The sequence below is a fragment of the Corvus kubaryi genome, unplaced genomic scaffold, assembly GCF_017639235.1.
Source record: "Corvus kubaryi isolate FWS band 111438036 unplaced genomic scaffold, C.kubaryi_AGA036_p1.0 37398, whole genome shotgun sequence".
NCBI classification, from domain to species: domain Eukaryota; kingdom Metazoa; phylum Chordata; class Aves; order Passeriformes; family Corvidae; genus Corvus; species Corvus kubaryi.
Genome location: NW_024581137.1, coordinates 46560310 through 46582893, shown reverse-complemented (window position 1 = coordinate 46582893; position 22584 = coordinate 46560310). Strand labels below are relative to the sequence as shown.

Here is a 22584-nt window from a genome sequence, read left to right as displayed (position 1 = left end):
CCCTGTCAATATTCCCTTTTCTCTGCCCTATGCAAAACCTGAAATACATCAAGCAGAACAACTGTCTAATTACCAGTAGCTAAATGAAAGTTGTTCCTTGTCCTTAGTGCTAAAAATGGTCTTTATTTCAGTTTTTATTTCAGATCTGGACTGGTGAAAGGAAGGATGAAAGTGTGCAGAACAAATCCCTGTGAAATCTGGTTTTTAATCTGGTTTTTAATCAGTTAACTATGTTTTCTCAATTTGGGAAGATGAGTCAACTAATTTACTTTGTTCAGACATTGATTCCTATCCCAGATATTACATAAGGATCATTGCCCTCTTATATAAGTAATAAACCTTACATTGTTAAGCACTGTATGGAAATTGTAAGGTACAGGACATTTTTAAGGACTGCAAGCACATCTACATAGTTGTATTGTGTGCATCTTAATTTTCTCTCTTGAACACTCAGATGGTACATGACAAAATTTGATTACTGGCAATCTGTAACTTGTTGATAAAAAATCTTCTTTTCAAGGTTTGTAACACGTTTCTTTTTTTGCTTTGGTTTTTTTTTGAATGCAAAACATTAAACTCTATTACTCATTTATTGCAACTAATTTTTATATAATTACTAATGTGTCCTGTGTGTGCCTCATCAGCACTGATTTCATAAAGGTAGTTTTAAAAACAGTGAAACAAAAGGCAACAGCAGGTTTTGGTCAGCCTCAGAAAGCATCACACCTGCTGGATTACAGTGTAAAGAGAAAAGTGGAAAAACAGGTTTGCCAGGAGAGAGAACTGAGAAAAGCTTCTGCATGTATCTGAAGGAAATGGAGAACCAAAAATCATTTAATCCATAGAAAGTCAGATTTCCCGTCTTTGATATTGTCCCCTTTAATAGGAGATATTAAGAAAAACAAAGGAAACAAAATCCTGTAGTTCTTTTGAAGTTGAAAGAGGAGGTTATACTGTTTAGTAAAATGCCAGCCAGGTATTTTCCCCCACTTCTGAGCTTTGGCTCTCATCCAAAACATGACAAACCAAGCAAATGAAAATGTGGATGTGCCTTATCACTTTTGTTTCCTGTTTCATAAGGAACTCTAAATTATATTGGTGAGAGAGAAGGATGTTAATCGAGCAAAATCATCTATGGTAAAATATACCTTTTATATCATAACCTGCTAATTTTGTTGTTGTTGTTCAAGTGCTGCAACTGAACTGGTCTTGTAGCTTTAGAAAACAGTTTAGAAAATAGCAAGTGCTCTTCAGACTGCACAAAGTTAACATAACTTTAAAGTTTGTTCCTTCTATTAAATGAATGGGAAATATTACCTGAATTTCGATAGAGCCAGAGCCACACCTTCACTGACATGAATTTCAAGGCACTTTCTTGAAACTCTAATAATTACATTAGTGATACCCAGGGAGATCTTCAGTATTTGCCTTGATAGTGAGGATGTAAAAGAAGAAAGCTAGGTATCAAAGGAAGTGCAAGTATTTTAAATAGTACAAAAGACATGTTTTAATATTTCAAAAGCTCGGGAAAAAAAAAATGTAATACAGAAATACTTCTTCCAAAAAAGAGATTCATGCCTATTTTAATGTCCTGCTCACTGTGCCAGAGGATATGTTGAGAATTATATCCTTCTAGAACCTCTCTATCACCTGCACAAAATGGACTTTCATTGTTTCCTGCCAAGGATGCTGAGTTGCTGCTTTCCTGTAGAAAAGCTGTGTCCAAACTGGGGAAAGCTTGAACATGAACATATGGAACACTCCTCAGTTGTACAAAACACCATCCTAGTGGCTGTTTTCTGCACCTCCTGCTCGATAAACTAATTCAGCTTGATTGAAGAAGTACAAGGTGTTTAGAGTAGTCAGCACAGTGCTGCAGTTAATGTAAAAACATGTCAGTAATTCTACAGGGATTTAATCAGTAAGATGAGAAATTATCAACAGGTCTTACATCAATTTTTGAAAGAATAAAAGTAACTAATATTCTTATATTTCATTTTAAAGTGACAGAAAAATAGCCCTGAGAGGGGAGCATGGAGGGAGTTAAAAGCAGATACTTTCTAAGCAAATAATTATAATTTAATTGCAATATTGTAGAGAAAAAATATGCATTGTATTTGATTTGAATGTATAGCATATACACTTTGTGCTTAATAATCATTTTCAGTAAAAAAAATAAACCAGGATAAAATATTACCTGAGTGCCCAATGCCTCCTTAAAGAGAAAATGGAAAGAGATTGTCTAAGGTTCACATTAAAATATCTATAATGAAAAGGAATAAAAGTTAATACCATCATATAGGCTTCTTTTACACTAACTTCTGAATATTATTACCTTTTCAGATTACAATAGCTGCAAAAATGACTTGGGCAAGTCTTCCATGAAGAGTTTTACAGCAGACAAATCAGGCATTTAATGATACAGAGCATTGCCTTTAGATATGTCTGAACTGCAGTCAGGTGTCATTGAAACCTCAGGAGCTTAGATACTGAGAGAAACAAAAATGTGGGAAGTGGACTTCAGCATAAACTACAAAAAGTTTTCTTGAGATCCGGTGTATATATTTGGCAACTAAAACCCATGCTGTTTAAATCACTTAATTATAGCATAGTCATGCCCTGGGGTAAAAATACATTGCATTCACAAACTGGAATCTGCAGCAAAATGACTGTGAGTCTACTGTCTATTGGATATTGAAAGGGCACTGGGAAGTTTCCCTCACCTAATTTTAAATGTCTAAATTTAATCCCCTTAGACTCCCCACGCAGCCTAGGCACATCCAGAGCTGTGCCACTTCACTGCTTGCGCTTGACTGCATTGCAATGGACTGAATCACACTCTCCAGGTACTTATTTTTCCCCCCACCAACCAAGAAGAAAATCATGGGAATCTTGTTTCAGCCTTGGCTATCTCAGGGCAAAGCAATCCCACACAATACAACAGCATAAACCTTTGAAAATAGGAGTACTCAGTAACAGTTGAACACTGGAAACTGGTGAGAGGGAATTTGGTTTTGAACTGAATAAGGGTCAGGAAACCATATAAAAGAGTTCAAATTATATTGTCACAAAAAATGCATCTGTTTAGTTGCACATTTCATTTGTTATGATGTGTATATAACTGAAATCCAACTCCTTTTCCTACAGCAATTGCTTCCTCTGATGGGGGTTAATTATCTTATAATCACAGTGCAAATTAACTGAGATGGTGACACGTTTTACTTTTTCAACTTCCAGACATAGTACCTGGGATGTAATCAACTTAACACAATGCCAGTGCAGTCCAGAGGATTACATCACTGATAGATTTGACTACTGACTCATAAAAATGTTTTATTTGTGAACAAACTCTGACTTATTCAGATCAGAACTGCAGATGTTAAAAAAAATTAGAGCATAAAAAACCAAAGGAATGTATCTTTCCATGTGAGGTGACAGCAAGCAGAAGGTTGCAAATATTGGCTTTCACTTCTAAATGGTGATGAGTTCCAGGTTTAGAATCCATATATAAAGAGCAGGAGATGCTCTAGGAAGCAAATGCAAAGAGATACAGATCAGTCTGAGGACTTGTGTATACTTTAGACTTGAGGAAAGACTGTATATTCAAAAGTTGATTCATTTTTCTCAGATATAGAAAATGATCTAGTAAAAATACAGTTCTTTCACTTGAAAATATTGCCTTTCCTGAAAATTTGGATAAGTGCTATAAGCTGTTAGCTCTTGTAGTCATTGAGGGGTTACTTACCTCACCTAACTTTAGCCAGCAAAGACTTAGAGATCAAGATATCTGCTCTAAACTGGTATTTGTCGTAAACAAAACCTGACAAAGGGGAGGAAAAAACCAAATAATACGATGACTTTATTTTTGGAGATTAAATTCCTGATTTCCTCTAGTAAAACTCTATATCTTCTCACTGATTTACGCAGAGATCAGTATATTATGCTGTTTCCATGAAAATACAGACCAATGATAAAGTTTGAAAAAAACTTCATCTTCTGTTTTTGACTTCACACTCTTAGTCACATATGTCCAGATATACTTATGAAACAATTCAGTCTCTAGTTTTATATAGTAATATGCATGTTCTAGTTTACAACAAGTACAAGATATATCAAAATGTGAAATGATAGCGTTACAGCTACAGTAAGAGCCAATATTAAGTAGATAAGAGATGCACACCATAACAGTGATATGTAGGAAAAAGAGAAAATATTCCTATCTTAGTTCATTACTAAACCCCTCCAGCTGGTTTTCTTGGCAAGGAGTAGCAGAAGAAAAGCTACGTGGAAGATGCAGCTTAAATTGCACAATCTTGAAAATGTAAATCTACTTGCAAAAAATGTATAAACCCTATAGAAAGACTGGATTCTGCCAAGTGACTCATTATTTTAATGACTTCCTGCTCTAATGCACTTCCTCTCTTTTCCTTCGTGCAAACTGCTCTAATCCCTGTTAAGGATTTAGCCTTACAATGAAGCTTTTATAACTTTCTGGAGCCTTGTCATGTTGGCATATGGGTCATTCCCTTTATGTCAGGACAAGAAGAAGGTGAAGAACAGTTGTCCTGTGGTATAAGGAAAAGTTCAAAGCAGAACTGGCCAAGTATCACTCTGAAATACAGAGTGAGTTGGTTTTTTCCCTTAGGAGCTGAATGCTGGCAGGTAGCAAGCGTGGAGAAAACCTGAACATGTTTCAATGCTATCTCTTCCAGCAGATGTCACTAAGAGGCAATGCTGCTTATAGAATGGCCAAATTGGAGACAAGCAGGTATTTTTAAATCACAAAAGTATGGAAAAGCTTTTCCTAGCTATCAAAGAAATGTTTCAACACTGAAACATTTTTTAGCTCCCAAATAGGACTTTACTTTGGATCCAGGTCTGGAAATAAACTCCTGGTTTCCACTACATTTCAAAGGTTATGGTAATATATACTCTTTACAGGAAACTGCATGGAGATCAGGAGACAAGCTGAGTGCCATTGCTAAGGAAATAGTGAAGGTTTAAAAGAAAAAAAGGTGTCTTAATCTCTATAAATTGTGTATTTCTAAAGAAGGAAATGACAAGAATTTTTGAATACTGCAAAGGCATACATTGTTGTTGTTGTTATTATGATTAAAAAAACCAAATATTTGGAGTATACGAGAAGAAAAAAAATAATGGTGATTATTTCCCAGGTGAATATCATGCTTGTGTAAGCTCTCTAAGACAAGGAACACCTCTGCTGTTTGGCTGTGCAGCATCCAGCACACTGAAGTCTCAGCCCATGAGAGTTACTCTGGTGTTGCTGTGACATCTATTAACAGGGTCAATTGCAAACAGAAGATGGACCATTATGTCAGGTCATGGATTAATCCCCATATGGTTTTAATAAGAACAAAGCATAGGCTACACTTCTATTTGCTGTTGTTCAATCTACTCTCCTTAGCAGGCACACCTTTTGCATGAATTCTTCATGTGTTTCTGTTCATGGGTAGAGTTTGAGGTCAGAGATGGGAGCAAGGAACATACAAAGAAAGAGAGCAAAAAGGTTCCAAGACAAAGCTAACACTTTCCCCTCCAAAGGAGGAGAGCCTGCAGCCCCAAGAGTACAGCCAGATGCTTAGAGGTCTGCAACAGAAACACCCAGCTAATGGTGTGAGAACAGTGTGAACAGATGGTCCTACAGCACTCTCATATTCCCTACATCTACACCCACCACCACCTGCTGTCTAATCCCCTTCCATTATCCAGCTTCCTAGTAACAAATTATTACATTCTCACCTTTTATTTGTTTTTATATCACATCAAGCCCATCTATGCTCAATCTGGGTTTATACTACAAAACTTTGTGTTGTTTTAGGATTCCTGACTTTCTAGAGCTGTGAGAGGAAAGTCAGGCCCTCAGTTTCATTTATATATAACCTAATGTGCAATCTGCCCTATTTTCCGCCCTTTTAAAAGACATACGAGGAAACACATACGAGAAGGGAAACAGAAAAATATCTTACAAGCATGCTGTGCAAGGTTAGTAAGCTTGCTGTCTCGTTTTTCCTGTCTGTAGCCTCACAGCGCTTTAATTAAAAATGCCAAAAAACCTAAAGATGCCTTGAAGAATACAAATTCAGTTTCTTGGATTTTTTTTCACATGGGTATGGTCCTGACAAACATCTGTGTCTCATCAAGAATTTGTCTTCATAAGGAGGTCCTTAGTATGCCTGTAATTGTGGGTTATGACTGTCCAAATTCTGAAGACTGCAAATGTCAGCAGTTTGTAAAAGCACCACAGCCTCCCAATTTTAGAAAGGTCAGTAGGACCCTATTACAGTCAAATGTTCTCTGCAGGCTTCATAATTCAAACCTCTATTATTCTTTGCTCTCTATTCCTCTTCCTTATTCCTTTTCCAAACACCCTGTATGAATAAAAGGATCATCATTTCAGCGGAATGCAGCTACCCCTTGGATGGAAGGAATCAGTTCAGGGCCAGTAGCACTACAGTACACAACCATTTCCAGCAGCCAAAATCTGCCCTTGGACACAAGTCAGTGGAAACATGCACATTCAGTGGTAGACTCTGGCCCCAGAGTAACAAGAGTAACTAGAGTGCCTGAAACTGCCAAAGAGATTTAAGCTGGCAGAATATATTTAACCCAATTTGGCATGTGGTCAGGATACTAGAAGCTAATAGCTCATTGCTTAAAAGAGGTGGTTCTTTGTTTAATACATTAAACATTAATACATTAGAAATGTTCATTATATTGGCTTCATGTCTCATCTGCTAGCTCCAAAATAAAAAGAACACCCAGTTTCCATAATGTTAATATGTAAGAACACTTGTTGTTTTGACTCATTGCAAATCATGACATAAATGAAATCACCAGATGCAGTTTCTCCTTGAGAGTTCCCTGCTTATTGGTGGGCCTTGAGACCCGGCATTCCTGTGGAAGTGTTGGTACAATACAGGTAAGATGGAAGAACAACCTTTCAGGAACAGAAAGGTGCCTCTGATTCTGCCAAGCTACTGGAGAAGCACATCCTTACAGAAGAAACTACCCGACATCCCAAGCCTGGACAACATATTGCCTAATGATAGAAGATGACTGGGAATTTCCATATTATCAAAATTGCGGCCTTGAAAATACCATATACCCTATCAAAATCCTGTTAAACTGGATAAAATAGGGGTTTTTGCTTAATAATTTTATTATTATATAATAATCAAGCTATATATTAATTCTTATTTTTATTAATTTTCTTCTCCTTTCTGCAAAGCAGCCATTATAATCCTCATTTGTTTTAAGTCTCTACCATGCCAATGCATTCACAAGCGTATGTGCTTACATCTGTGCATAGTCCCACTGATGTCAGAGAAAGATTATAAATATTAAATATGGAATTGGTTGACTAGAGTCTTCTGAGACTGTCTAGTATTTGGCTTCTGAAATATTTATAACTGGTCATAACTTCTAATAAGAAGGATATACTTTCTGAATTGAGCAAAATTTTCCTGGTGCATGAATATAGGTTTCTTCATTCTTCTTTGAAGCAGATTTTTAATTTTGTGAATGACAGTACTGCAGTCATCTTAGACTTATGTTTTCAATTTGAAGAACTATAGAGTCACTTCTAGGAAAGTTATTAAAAGTTGTTATTATTATTATAGAAATCATACTTCTTGCCTGTAAGCAGTCTTTCTGCAGCAAACTGTGTCTTTAGTGGAAGATGGTCTCTAAAGATCTTCAATTTTAAAAGTGAGGAGCTTAGATTAAGATGCTAAAGGTGACTCTTAGAGGCAACTCATCTACTTGACTCTCAAGAGGGTGAAGGTGGCCCAGTAAAAAACCCTGACCCTTTCCAGAGTTCTGGGTGCAAGCTTTTCCACTTTTCTCTCTACTTAGGATCACTACCTCCTTAGTGCATTGCCTTTGTGGATCCCATTTAGAGGTGTTTAATTCTTTCCACATACACAACACAGAATTGAAATGACTAGCTCATTTTGTGGAAACAGCACACCTATATATAACCTATAGGTTTCCCTGGTAACAGAAAGCAAAATTTAACACCTCCATTTTAAAACTGAAAGACTTAGTTCATAATTTTATTAAGTTGTTTTATGTGAGAAAATATTTGACCAATTTGAATTGGTTTTTCTGAAATTTCCCTCAGACGAAACTTAAAATTTTGATGGCAAAGAAACTTTATTCCTGAATTTAAAACAGAAATCATCATAAATTATTCAAGAACAAAAACAGTGTGATATTAGTACTTGATACAGAAATAATATAACAACTGACACAAAACACACAGTTGGATAATTCTAAAGATGTACGTTCTTAACTTCATAGATCAGTTCCTAGATCTACAACCACAAATGTTATAAAAAGTTTAAATTCCACTTCTACTTTTTAAGATACAGTATTTCAAAACTGAATCCATGTTAGAGGCCAATTCCAAATCTCACATTTTTCCTTACCAAGGACATATCTCGACCTCATTGTTCCTGCCCAAGACTTGGCCTTGATATATGCTATTTAGAAAGAAAAGAACATGAACTTGTTCAAACTCTGGGAATATTTCAGCCTACAGCTCGACAAAAAACCTTTATCTGAAACCAATGAACTTCTCAGAACCATTGAGAATTGACCACAGGGGCCAATTAGCTGTTGCAGTCTCACTGATTCTGTGTCAATAATTTATAAATTTAGAGAGCAGGCAGGTTTTTACTGCTTGTTTAAAATTGAAGAGCTAGTTCTTACAAAGTCTGTGCCACTCAGCTGAACTCTGTGGACCAGCACAGATATAAACCCACTGAAGATTTAACATAAATAGGTATATCATGTTTTCAAACATATATTTTCCTTCCAAAATCAAAATTTAATTCACCATTGAAAAAACATTAATTAGATATCCATATTTTTTAGAAAGTGAAATAGCTACCATTTCTTTTATCTTTCCAAACAGTTTGGAAAAATCACAGATCAGTTTTACATCAAAGGTAGGCACCTAAAGGATCTGCTTTCTGCCTCACAGCAGCAACAGCCAACATCTTAAGGCAATTTTGGTCCCCTTCACATTGTACCCTGTGGTTTTTCTGATTATCTAAGAAATAAATTTATGTCTGATACCATAGACTGCCTTCGTCTTGGCTAATGTTATTTAATTGAGAATATTTTATTGGCCATAGAATATGAATGTAGTAGGTGACTTTTTCCATAAAAGCAGAAGGCAAGTATCATAGGTACCAGAGCCTTTATGGTCCCACTGAATTCACTTATTTCTACCCTCTGCTGAACAAAATGCTAATCCACTTACTTGCCAAAATTAGGCAAATTAAAGTATATTCTGGGGTGTAAAATCTGCCATTACCTAGCTTGGTTTTGGCAGAGATCACTAAGGGTATCTAAAGCAAAGATTTTTAGACTCTGCTGCACAGAAAATTTGCTTCTTGGCTCCAAAGCTGACTGGGCACTTACTGCTGCTCTTTCCAGCTGCTGCTAAAATCTCTAAACTCACTTTTTTGCCAGGGTATGTGTAAAAGCCCATCAGTCTTCCATGCTGATCACTTGAAAACCAATTAAAGTGTATTCATGCATTCCAGACATTGATTTTACATATGGACAATAATTTTTTTACCACCATTCAGGTTGCTCCACAGTGACAAATTTGACAGAGGTCCACCCTTACATCCACGGATTAACAAAAAAATAAAAAATTTAAAAAGAAAAAAAAATCCAGAAGCCTCATGTAAGAATTAAGGTAAATAAGTTCCCAGACTATCATTTATTAATATTACATATCTGTGTATCTGTATGTCTTAAAAAGACACTGCAGGAAGTAGTTTTCAGGAGGTCCAGGGAAGAGTGTGCCCATGAACAAGCAGTTGATGGGGTCCAGAGCAGTATAATTGTGTTCTGAGAGCGTTTCCATTCCATATCAGCCAAGAAATCTTGGATTTCTTTACATGTGTGGTCTGATAAAAACTGATTAGTTTGAACAGTAATCCTCTTCTGAAGCTATCATATCTGAATATCTCTGGTGAACTCTCTCTGGTTATTATGCACAAGTCTAGGATAAGACCTGACTAAACTAATTTTCATAAGGTATAAAAATAATGTATTTTGTTCAGTGCACCACCGAAATCCTGGCACTGCTGACTCCACAAAGATTCAATTCATATTTCACAGTTAAAAGATAAATTTGCTTTAAAAAATGTAGGTGGTTTTGTTTTTTTAAGAGAGCTTGATGGCTTTAAGGCTATGTCTTTTTCCATCAAAATCAAAAGTTGACTTGGAAACATATAAGAGACTGTAAATTCAATTTAGTGAATACCATTTTATGATCCATCCTGATGCATGTAATTGCCATAGGTAGAAAATACATCTGTGGTGAAGAACTGGAAAATTGGAACATTATGGAGTTTCCACCAGCCTCCCTTGTTAGTGAATCTAAACTAATCTTTAGTGAATTCCTGAGAAAGCATAAAGAGGTTTCTTCTCCTAAAAAAAAGTGCTGTGCAAGTGAAAATGGAGCCAGAACAGACACTACCACTTTGCTTTGAGGATTTAGATATGTTATTTAATTTGATTTCTGCAAAGACAAATCTAAACAGTGATGGCAGCTGATTCTCTCTGGAGTGTCTGGTAATCTATATTAAGAAAACTTAATACAGAAAGTAAAACAAAAGTCTCTGGATGAAAAGTTGTTCCATACTGGTGGTCAAACTGAGTTATCTGGAGAGATTCACAACACATAACACTTGAGTTAAACTATGGCTAAGGTTACCCTCCTGTAAAAGCAGAATAGTGTATCCATTCGTGATGTGATTTTAAATTAACCAGCCAAAAAACTGCAGTCAGTCAGCTTTGGCAGGGCAAAGCTCAGTGAGGTCTAATCGACCTAGGTGTTTATCCAGATTTTTTGGACAGATTTTTCAGGCTTGCTTAATGCCATGCTACTAACTTCTTTTAACCCTTCTTTGATCAAGCTATGCCACTGAGTATCCTAGGTGATTTTTAATATTATATATCATGAGTAAGGGCTTCAGAAGGACAGAAATGAGATCGAGGCCTCACACCACAGAAGGTGGAAAGGAGGACAGAGAAAGAAGGTCTCCCCTTTTCATCGTGTCACCTCAGCTCCTCTTCTGCAGCACAGTGGGACACTGTGGTGGCACCCGAATGACCAGCCCCATGCAGGCAGGATGATCCTCTCTGGTATGAAACCAGACCTAGACAGGGTCACACATCACAGAAGCACTGTGACCCTCATGGTCTACTAGTTCTACCATATACGAAGGATAACTGGAGGCTTTAAAGACAGCAGTCAGCAAAACAAATTATACCTAATTAGAGTGCCAGGGGCTGCAAGTTTCTAACCCTGATTCCCCATGAAAATCTCTCATGGATTCACAGGGCTTTGTTGTGATTGTATGTCTGTACCACAAAATTGTTGGAGAGATAACTGTTTCAGCATACTCGTTCAAAGACATGAGACCTATAATTTTACACCAAATTGGCTCTAATTGCCAGCAAAAGCACTGCCTGTGCTGAGGCATTCTCTAAGGCCTTGTCTTCACTGCACAGAAACTCAGACCCTCCCACTGTCCACAAAGTAAATCCCTCTGACCTAGGGCTTTAAATATGGACTAATTTATCTGGCTAGATTACCTGCTGAGAAAACCATTGAACACTAATGATCTGTCCTTTCCTCTTCCCAACACTGAAAAGCAGGCTGGGGAGCATGGGGCCAGATTCCAAGCAGAATGGGTAGAATGAAAGAAGTGGAGGGAGGTGTCCACAAAGCCACAGGGAGAAATTAAGATAATGGAGAGAGGCACCAGAATACAAGCTGCTGGTAGAAGATGCTGAGAGGAAAATGTTCTGAGGCACCAAAAGATATATTTGCAGCTTTTAAATAACTTTTCCAACTGCAGGATGGGAAGAACACTCCACTGGTCAGACCATTAGAAAACCTGGATTGAAGTAGCTGTTCTGTCACAGATTCTCCTGAGGCAGACGGTTGGCTTCCTTTATGCCTCAGAGACACGAAATGTAGCTACACTGCCTTTTTTCACCCATCTGCAAAATTGGGAAGGACAGTTTTTCACTACTTCACAGAAAACACTAAAGACTTTAAATTGCTCTAACTTCATGGTAATAGGAGCTGTAGAACCACCTAAGCCAACACGGTTTTTCCTTACTAGTAAATATAATTTCTTTTAAGAAAGCTGCTTTTTCCTTTCCTATTCATGAATTTCCAAAGAGAAGAGACGTCAGTGCTCATTAATACCTACTAGTGGCAAGTATACTAGAGTACAAGTTTTATTTATCAACAATTTGTTCTAAAGTGAAACTGGAATAGTATGAAATTCTTTATTAATATAAGGAAATTACAGAAACTTCTTTTAAATATGGAGTTGGACACCCAAACTTCAGATTCTGGAAGTAAGAAGTTGCTGATGACAGAACATGCTGCTCTTCATGGCAGCTTCCCAATGCTGCCTTCTCAATGTCAGCTACTGAGGATCACTATCTTCAAGGTTTTCTAGAATTATCGTGAATTCCCAAAGAGAAATAAGAATGATTTGACAATGGCATTATTTATGTTCCTAGTTGTGCGGGTTTTTGACCCCTACATGTCCTCCCCAGATGGGTGAGAAAGTCTTTTCCAGGAATAAGAGACGAACGGGACTTTTGGATCTTCTCAGTCTTCAGATTGTTTATTATATCTTATCAGTAATTTACATGCCACCAACATAGCATGAAGCAGAGCAAGTACCAAAAGACAAAATGCAGGAAACTCAAGGCCCTTTTAAAGGTAAATTACCCAATTGTCATTAGGAACATATATTATTATTACTTTTCTACCAATGCCTAATGAACTATCCATTCACGCAGCCTGTGCTGCGGCATTTCCTAACCAATCATTCTGTGCTACCTGAAAAACGACAGGGATCCTCCATCTTCCCTTCATCTACTTACCATATTAATAAACTTAAAACTCTAAATTTTTCACCCTGTGACAAACTATATATTGTACTATCATCTAACTCACACCCTTGTAGATTCTAATTCATCCCAAAGCCTTGGCAGCTTTCTCCATGGATGAAGGTTAAAAACAGTGTTTTCCTGGGGGGATGGGTCCCTCAGGACAGGCAGAGAAACATTCCCTGCACTTTGGGTTCCAGCACTAGTATCCTTGTGTGAGCATGGAAAGACCTCAGTTCCAATGAACAGATGAGAGAATGAGCAAAGGATCTAATGAATAATGTCATGTTTTCTTTGGGACAGTCTGGAGTGTCAGAGAAATATGGGCCACAAAGCAGTGGTGGGACTGGAAATATGAAACAATTAAGCACACTGGGGGTTTTGGTTGGGTTGTTTTAATCTAAAAAAATGATCATATGCCATCCAGGTCACATAAATCCTGATTTCATGTTTCATTTTCTTAGTTGTTTGAAGACTCAATACAAGTCTGCAAAGAGTAATAGGCTACTTATTATACTTGAACTGTTGTGAAGCAGCAGAGAGAAATGTAGATAAAAGAATGGAAGAGGGATTTAATTCTCTGGAAAATCATCTAGACATGTGACTCTGCTTATTTATCAAGAGAGAATAAAACATTACTTTCTTGAATGGAATGAAAACTAAAGTCTAATTGAATAATATGTTAAAGTGTCTCTTAAATGAGGGATCCATACTAGGGCTCGCTGATCATGCAGAACAGAGAACAGAATTTCCTGTTTTGGTTTTGCTTGCAGCTCCTGGTGTCAGCCAATTTCCAATAGTCAGTGGCTGTGTGTCATTTGACTTGGAGGAGACTTGGATCAGGCCCTAGGCATCTAATGGAGTACATCGACAGTCAGTTTTGCTCTTGTGCTATTGGAAAACAGATTATGCCCTTTAACTTTAATAACTGAAGTAGTTTGACAGCATGAGATGAAAAAGAAATATATCAATGTGGAAACAGAAGTGTGAAGTAAAAACTTAGTCAGGATTTCTGCTTTCTTTGTGCTACTGATTATTTCTATCAGCCAGTTGGTGACCCATTATGTCATTTTAAACCACTATTTATCTTTGCATGACTATGAAAATTACAATCCTTAAGGTAACTTATTTATAACAAAATGCTAATGTTTCTTTCTTCTAGATGGCCTTATTCTCAAATTACCATTTCTATATTGTAAATGCCTAAAAGAAAAAGGGGAATAAATGAAAAAAAACTCTTTCAGTTTTCACTTGTTTTTCACCCCCTAGACTAAAATGAGACAAGGAAACAGCAGAAATCTGATTAAGTTTATTTCACTTTTGAAAAAACCCTCAACTGATTTCCAGTCAAAATTGAACTATTATATAGCTAAAAGGGCAGGAGTCTTAGCATGTCCAGTTGTAGAAGAAATAACCTTCCTGATTATGCATTTCTCATTCTGCACATCTTGACATTAGGCAAGACACATCTTCCCAGAAATCCAGAGGTTGGAGACCAGATTTGTTACTGAGGCAGCTAATGCATCATGCCCTGGAAGGAAGCTCTATGCTCCCTGGAAGTACATTTCTTCAGTCAGGTATAGGTAAGTTTTGTCAGTTTTAGCTTCAGGGGCATCCTAAAGCATTGCAAGTGCTAGCTGGGAACACAAGGTTCTTCTCCTCAAGATACGAAAAAAGCAAACTCGTGTGCATTCCTAGCTGAGGTGGTGGGACCCTGTCCTTCCTCCCAGAATTACTGAAACGAGACGTTATGACCACACCCCATCCATTTTTCTTTCACTTGGAGTCCTCTACTTTCAGCTTCACAGAGAGCCCAGAAATACAGAATCAGAGTTTTTACTGGTAATTCTCTGATATTTATCACACCTAGCTTCAGACTAGGATCTGCCTGTGCTACAGCACAAAACTAGACTTCAGACCCTGGGATCCAGCCCAGCCTGAACAGGCTGGATCAGTGGGGCAAGGCCAGTTGTATGAGGTTAAAAAAGGTGAAGTGACAGGTCCTACACTTGGGTCACAACAACCCCAGCCAGGGGGAAGAGTGGCTGGAAAACTGCCCAGCAGAGAAGGTCCAGGGTGTGCTGGTATGCTGGTTGACAGCCATCTAAACATGAGCCAGTGTGTGTGCCCAGGTGGCCAAGAAGGCCAGTGGCATCTTGGCTTGTACCAGCAGGATGTGGCTTGTGGCCACCAGGACCAGGGCAGTGATTGTCCCCCTGTGCTCAGCACTGGTGAGGCCACACCCTGAGACCTGTGTCCAGTTTTGGGTTTTTCACTGCAAGAAAGACACTGAGGTCCTGGAGCATGTCCAGAGAAGGCCAGCGAAGTTGGTGAAGGGTCTCAAACGTAAATCCTATGAGGAGCGGCCAAGGGAGCTGAAGTTGTTTAGCCTGGAGGAAAGGAGGCTGATAAGAGACATTGTCAACTTGTCCTCAGGTTGTTTCAGGGGAGGTTCAGGTTGGATATGAGGAAAAAATATTTTACTGAAAGGGTGGCTAAGTATTGGAAAAGGCTTCCCAGGGAAGTGGGGGAGTGTCACAACCCGCTAATACAAGAGAGGGTCGTGATGGTTCGTTTATAGATCTCAGAGTGCAAAAGGACACAAGGGATTTCAGTTTTAATCAGAACAATGCACCTTTATTAAGCACCCACAACACGATAATGCGATAGAGGAGAGAGAGAGATAAAGAAAAACAAAGTAAAAGGGTAGAGAGGAAGAAAATGGGGGTAATAGCTACCAATGGATGAGACGAAGTCCTCATGGCCTTCTGCCAATAGATTCGTCTTCTTTACGTGGGGAGATCTCATCTCAGGTATTTCAGAAAGTCCCTTTATAGTCTTTTTCAGAAGCGAGGGGCAACTGGCCAAGACCATATCTATATTTCATAATAACATTGCAAAACTAGGAGCTAGCACTGACTATCACAGGTACATACAAGCATCCCTTCCAAAGGCAGCACTGCCTGCCTTGGTTTGTGGCCTAGCAGCATTAGCTGACATGAGTTTAGCAGTGCTCTCACTTCTGCTTTCTAGCTGTATCTCCACATCTCCCTCCTTTCCCCAAGAGGTGGGGAGATCTACAGCCAGTGTTATGAGGCCCATTGCTTTGGGAAACAGGTACAGGACAGGTGTACAGGACAGGTGTACAGGACAGGTTATTCCTTTCCACATCAGCGCAGTCCTTCCCACCTGGGCAGCAAGAACGGTGCAGTCCATTGTGACCTGCACAGGTTTCAGGAATGCCTACCAGTTCCCAGCGGGCACTCCTGCAGGCAACACTTGGCAGACACCAGGACTCCTGTGCTCAGTCTCTGTCCTTGGCGATGATCGTGAGGCAGATGAGGGATCTCCGGACTGTCTCTTACAAGGAGTCACTATGTCCGGAAGTCAAAACAAGTCAAAATGGTCAAACAACAAGCAAATGTGGCACTTCTTGATACGCTTTTGTTAACATGGTGATATTCGATCAAAGTTTGGACTTGATGATCTTAGAGGTCTATGAGGTGTATTGGAATTTGTCTAAATGTGGAATTATAAAATATATTTTCACCTGATCTTAAGCCATATAGAGTCATATGTTCTGAGTAATTTTATTAGCATAGAAGTTAAATAAACAGTTATTCAAAAATATCCCAGGTTATTTTTAGGTTTACCATGCTACAAATTTTGTTTTTAATGACCTGTGGATTACTATTGATCACGTAGACATTGACCTTTAAAGGCTGCATTTATATAAAGTAAATTCTAAGGGTTATTTTTTACAACAAGCCCAAGGAACTTGAAAAAAAAAATAAATAAAAATCCTTATCATTAACATTTTCCTTTTCCATTTCCCCCTGCTTCATTCACTGGACTGCAGAGGAGATTACCCCTTTAACAGAAAGAAAAAGCATATGTCAACTTGCCTCACCTACAGAGCCTTCAGGCAAATGCATAACTTTTTTGGGACTGTCAAGGATTGAATAAATCAGAGATAAGTGGGTTAAAATGTCAGCACCCACTGGGACCAAAATAAACCTACCATATTTTTTCATCCAAGTTAAATCCTATCTGCAATACCACCAGCACTTCATTCATTCATTTAGGAAGACAATTCAAAATTCTTAATGATTAACTTAAAATTTTATCTGAAAAAAACAAAGAAGGAAATAATAAAAAAAAGATGAAAACCAAAAAAAAAAAATGGTTGGGTTTTTTCCCCCTCTCATTGTAATAAGCCTGTGAAAGTCATCTTGTGCAAAAGGTCAGATAAGAGTGATGTTAAAGATGGTGCTAAAAGGCTTTCAAACTTTGTTTATTAATAGACATAACCCTTTCACCTCTGCTACATCTGTCACTGCTAGGTTAAATATCATTAATCTTACTGGTCACCTGACTTCTTGTTATGAGTATGGGGAAATGCCACAAAAAAACACTGTACAGTCACAAATCCATTATAAAAAATGCAAGAGAAGAATTGCCTGAGCCCTTCTAATAAAACATAACCTAACATGGAGTAACTAAAGACACTGAGGGTAGCCCCTGGCTTTAAAAGCATTCACTAGGCCATTGATCATTGAAGACAACATGCAGTGACCTCACACAAACACAATGTAAACTCCCAAACTCATTGATGGCATTCCTAGCACTCTGTCTGAATTTATATTGCCTCTCTGTAAACTGTTTGACATAAGCAGTGAAAGATGGAAACAGAAAAGGGCCTCCTCAATATGATGAGCATACCACCAAACGCAGCTGGATGCAAGTGAATTAACTTGTAGCTTACTTTGATGTTTATGAAGTCTCAGGCCAAGATGTGTGTTAATGGAATTTTCTTAAGATTCTTGAAAGTATATTTTTCCTTCTGGATAGTCCAAAAATATGCTAGAGCATAAAGACTACCTGAGTCTATTTTGAGGAGATGAAGAAAAGAAACGGAAAAAAATATACTGTGTTATTATCCATTTTTCAGGAAGAATGCTATGGCTACGTAAGTCAAATCATGCACTCAGAAAGGCATGTGGGTGTATGTCTGTAGGTTTATATGTGTCCCTCCTTTCTCTCCCTTTCCTTCCTTCCTTCCTTCCTTCCTTCCTTCCTTCCTTCCTTCCTTCTCCCTTGAGCACCAATAATGTACAAGTGCAGGACAGTCAGTATTTTTCCATTTACTTTCACGAAGTGTGTAGCAAACGCTAAATAAATGCATCTGCTTTATACTCTAAAATTATATAAATTAATTGTAAGGCAAATGTCAAAATGTGAATTCACAGAACCAGAGCAGGAAGCTGAAGAAAGCAGCAGAACATCAGTTAGCATGTTAGCAGTTTAAACAAGTGTGGGTTTTTTTAAAAAAAAGTTTTAATATGTTTGATATTTAAAATATCAAAGCTTGGATTACTGCAGATGGAAAGCTACAGTTTGGTTTTTTTAAGAAGATGCTTCAAGTTTTGCAAAGAATTTACTATTGATATTTTAGACATTGTGCTCCTGCAATGAGTAAGTTGACAGGAAGTAGATGCTATTGGAAAGTTCTCCCTTCTGTTTTTAAGCCATCCATAATAGCAATAGGTAAATTCTTTCCCTGTATTCTAAAGAAGGAATAAATCAAAGACAAATAACTACAAGAAAGACAGAGAGGGACATTTACAAAGGCATACAGTGACATGACAAGGGGAAGTGATTTCAAACTGAGAGTAGGCATAGATTAGATATTAGAAAAAAATTCTTTACTGTGAGTGGGGTGAGGCACTGGCACAGGTTGCCCAGAGAAATCATGGCTGCCCCATCCCTGGAAGTGTTCAAGGCCAATTTGGAGGGGACTTGGAGCAACCTGGTGAAGGGGAGTTCTGTCCATGGCAGGGGGGTTGGAAACAGATGATCTTTAAGGTACCTTCCAACCAGGCCATTCTATGATACTCTGATTCTAAGATATGATTCTATGAATGAAGTTGTATCTTAATGTGGTTTTCATCCTGCTTCTAAAATGGCATTGTACCTTTCTTGGGAGCTGATTACAAAGCTGTATTACAGCTCATTGCTAATCAACTGTGAGACCCTACTAATTGATTACTGCTAGCATAGAATGCTGTCATAGTGCACACTACAAGGCCATCTCAAGACTTTCCATAATTCCAACTGAAGGTTCCTCTGGTGGTTCAACAGCTCTTGTTGGAGCATTTTCTAGGTTTTCATGTGAGGATTTTCCATCTAGGAGGATGAAGGCTTATATAAACAAGTAATTTTATTTTTTTTTTCCAGCAGAAGTCTAATATGATTCAAGTAGGTCAACTAATCGTTTTGACCCATTAGCTTAGGTTTAGTAACATAAAAGTTGCAATGAGAATCTGGGCACGTAAAACCCCTCTGGTTTAAATTTCAGTCCATTGTCTCCTGCTGCACCCACCTACTGCTTCCAGAACCTCTTCTCTTCTAAAAGGGCAAAGGTTTTCATCCTTTTCCAAATATCAACCTTTTGTAAATCCATCTGGTCTATTTTAACTACATTTTCAAAGCCTGTATCTCCCATTCTCCACTACTCCTAGAAACTCTAGTCATTACATATTCTTAGTTAGCTATGAAGTGCAAATGGCTAGAACTTCTCGTCGGGCTAGCTCAGCTCTTTTAGCCCTCTCCTTCTTTTGATTTCTATAAACCTATGAGTGCATTTTCACCCACTTGAGGAAGAAACAAAAGAGAGAGACTGAAACAAAAGAAGCAAAAATTCATTATAATTGCATTTTCTTCCATTCACTGCAGCCTACCGTGTGAGTAGGTCCTGTCTGCAACTGTCATATAAAGAGCTTTTGGAAACATAATAGAAATTATTTCAAAATTGCTTTGGGATAGAATACTTTCTCTGAAAGGGTTGTCAAGAGTCAGGTTTCAAGTATAACAGGATTCTGAGCCATGGGATTGACAGTGATTAATTGCATCACCAAAACTGGTTGGCCCTCTCAAAGATGAGACCAGGCACTCTGACAGCAAGTCTTCCTGGGAGGTATTTAAATCTAGACTCTGATGTATCATCTGAAGGCATCAGCTACTGTCTCTGTAGTGAATCATAGCTTGTATGCACTCCTGTAGCTCTGCCGGAGTAACACACCTTCCCCTGGCTGCCTTGCGTCAGCCCAACTCCTGGTGCTGTTCCCATTCCTAGAGAAATCATTAACATCTTGTATGGTCCTTTGCCCTCACTTCTTGCCTTGGCTGGACTGCTCGGCTTGATGCACAGACTGACAGAATGGCTGAGGTTGTAAGGGACATCTGGATGCCATCTGTTCAACCTCTCTGCTCAGGCAGGGACACTGAGTCAGTTGTCCAGGACCATGTCGAGACAGCTTTTTAAAATCTCCAAGGATGGAGACTCCACAACCTCCTCTCTTGGCAACCTGTACCAGTGCTCAGTCACCCTCATAGTGAAAAAGTACTTCCTGACGTCCAGAGGTCACCTTCCATGTGTCTGTTTGTACCCATTCCCCTTTGTTCTGCCACTAGGCACCACACAGCACAGCGTGGCTCCATTCTATTTGCACATTCCCTTCAGCTATTTACTTATATTAGTAAGATTTCCCCCCCTCTTTGCCCACTCTTCTTTCTTCAGAGCAGAAATGCCACAGCCTCTAACCATCCTGGTAGCCTTTTCAGTTCTCCAGCATTCCCACGCCGCTCCAGTACTGAGGACAGACCTGGACACCAGCACTGCTCCAGAAGCGGCCTCACCAGCTCGCAGCAGAAGGGGAGCTCCCTTTACCTGTGGACCACTCCTCGTGGAATGAAGCCACGGTCACCCCCTGCTCTCATTCTGGCAGGGGCACCTTTGCTGGCTCTTGTGCAACCCGGGATTCCCCTCAGCACCCCCATTGTGCCGATCCGGGCGGACCCCGTCTATCGGTGCTGCGCCTCCCCTGCCGCGGGACTCCGCCCGTCCCTGTGTTGAACTTCCCGAGGCTCCCGGGAGGGACGGCGTCAAAAAGAATACCTGCGTTGGCCGGGAATCGAACCCGGGTCAACTGCTTGGAAGGCAGCTATGCTCACCACTATACCACCAACGCCCGGATGGTGAAGCTTCTTTGCTGGTGTTCCTGTTTCTCTTACTGTGTCCCTCTGTTCCCGGTCTCTCCATAGGGTTTACTACCTGCCCTCAAACCTGGCAAAGAGATACTGAGGGAAGCATGCAAGTTTTCTCCACAGCTGCCAAAGCTACTAGAAAATCAGAAGCTTGTTTGCTTGTTTGTTTTGTTGAAAAAAAAAAAAAAAGCTTGTTTTGCTTGTTGAAAAAAACCCTAAGGTATTTTACAGTGAAATATTGCCAACATCCTCATTGGTATAAAAGAAATTCCAAATAGAAGGATTAAAATCTTCATAAAGGGGACTGTGGATAATAGCACAATTGGAAAAAAAGGCTGGCTGGCAGCATACACCTCATGAAACAAGCATCTTCATTTTTAATAAAAGAAATAGTCTTTCCAGCATTAATGTTGAAGGTGAGATTTTTATCTAATGTCTGAAAAATTAGGTGGAAAAAATTATAAAAAACAACCTATGTTGTCCTTTCCATCAACTACTGCTTTTGTCTTGTAGGTATCACCCAAAGAAACTAAGATTACATGGAAAACAAACTAAATAGATTGGCAAAAGGCTGAAATTTTAAAGAGGATTATCTGAAACACAACACTGAAATGCTGAATCTCAGACTGAATTACATTTTTATGACATAATGTGTGACGAAAAGTTTTCTGCTGCAGTGGATAGAGCCAACAAACTACTTTAGAGAAACAAAAACTCAAACTCACAAGCTGTGAGGATATCCTATGAATAAGCCAGGGCATTCTAGGGCATCTGTGATTTCACTTCTGAGAATGTCCTGTTTACAAACAGATCTGATTCCTAACATGTGGGAATAGTAGCAAGTTTATGGTTTAAAGAAGTCAGTGCCAGCTCATAGGTCATAAGTAGAGAGACCTTCATGTCCCTTTCAGTCTCAAACCCTCTGTCTTCAGCTTGCTGCAGTGGTAGTCAGAAAAGTTGTAAGACCTAATATTGGTCAGACATCCATCGATCTCCTGATTCCGGACCCTTTCTGTCACTTGGCATCTCAGGAATGAACAGCTCCAAAGCAGCTGCCCCAGGCCTGTGCATACTCTGACCATTTTACAGTGTTGGTATTGGTGAAATTTTGTGCAAACTTAAATGAAATTCTCTGGTGCACAGTACACCGTAGGAAGGATATAGAGTCTTCTCTCTCATTTTCTTTTCATCTTTTACTTTAAAAATATGCAAAATCAACCAGGAGCCTATTTGGAATGCTCTGCAAACAGCTCATGAGGACACATTGTTAAGGGAATTCACAACTAAAATTTAACAAAACAAACTAAGAGGGTTCTGCTGAATGATGCAGTCTTTTTTGACTGCATGTGAGATGCAGTGCACATGTATTGCTTTGCAAACTCACACTTCGGTTATGTGGTGCATGAGCAGCACACCATTGCTTTTGGGATCCACATTTTCTGTGCATTCATTGTGGAACCTTTTCACACAGGGCCTTGACCTTGAGCCAGTAGGCTAATAATTTAAGAAGTTACAATGGGAGACACACCAGACTCACTGATCATAATCACTTCTGAAAAATACATACCTTATTGT

The 22584-nt window shown here is 38.8% G+C and overlaps 1 non-coding gene across 1 annotated transcript; it reads right to left on the bottom strand.

Annotated features, from left to right (window-relative positions):
* Positions 1-20921: 20921 nt before the first annotated feature.
* Positions 20922-20993, bottom strand: TRNAG-UCC. Its single transcript has one exon. It is a non-coding gene; the product is annotated as a tRNA-Gly (tRNA).
* Between the last annotated feature and the right edge of the window lie 1591 nt (positions 20994-22584).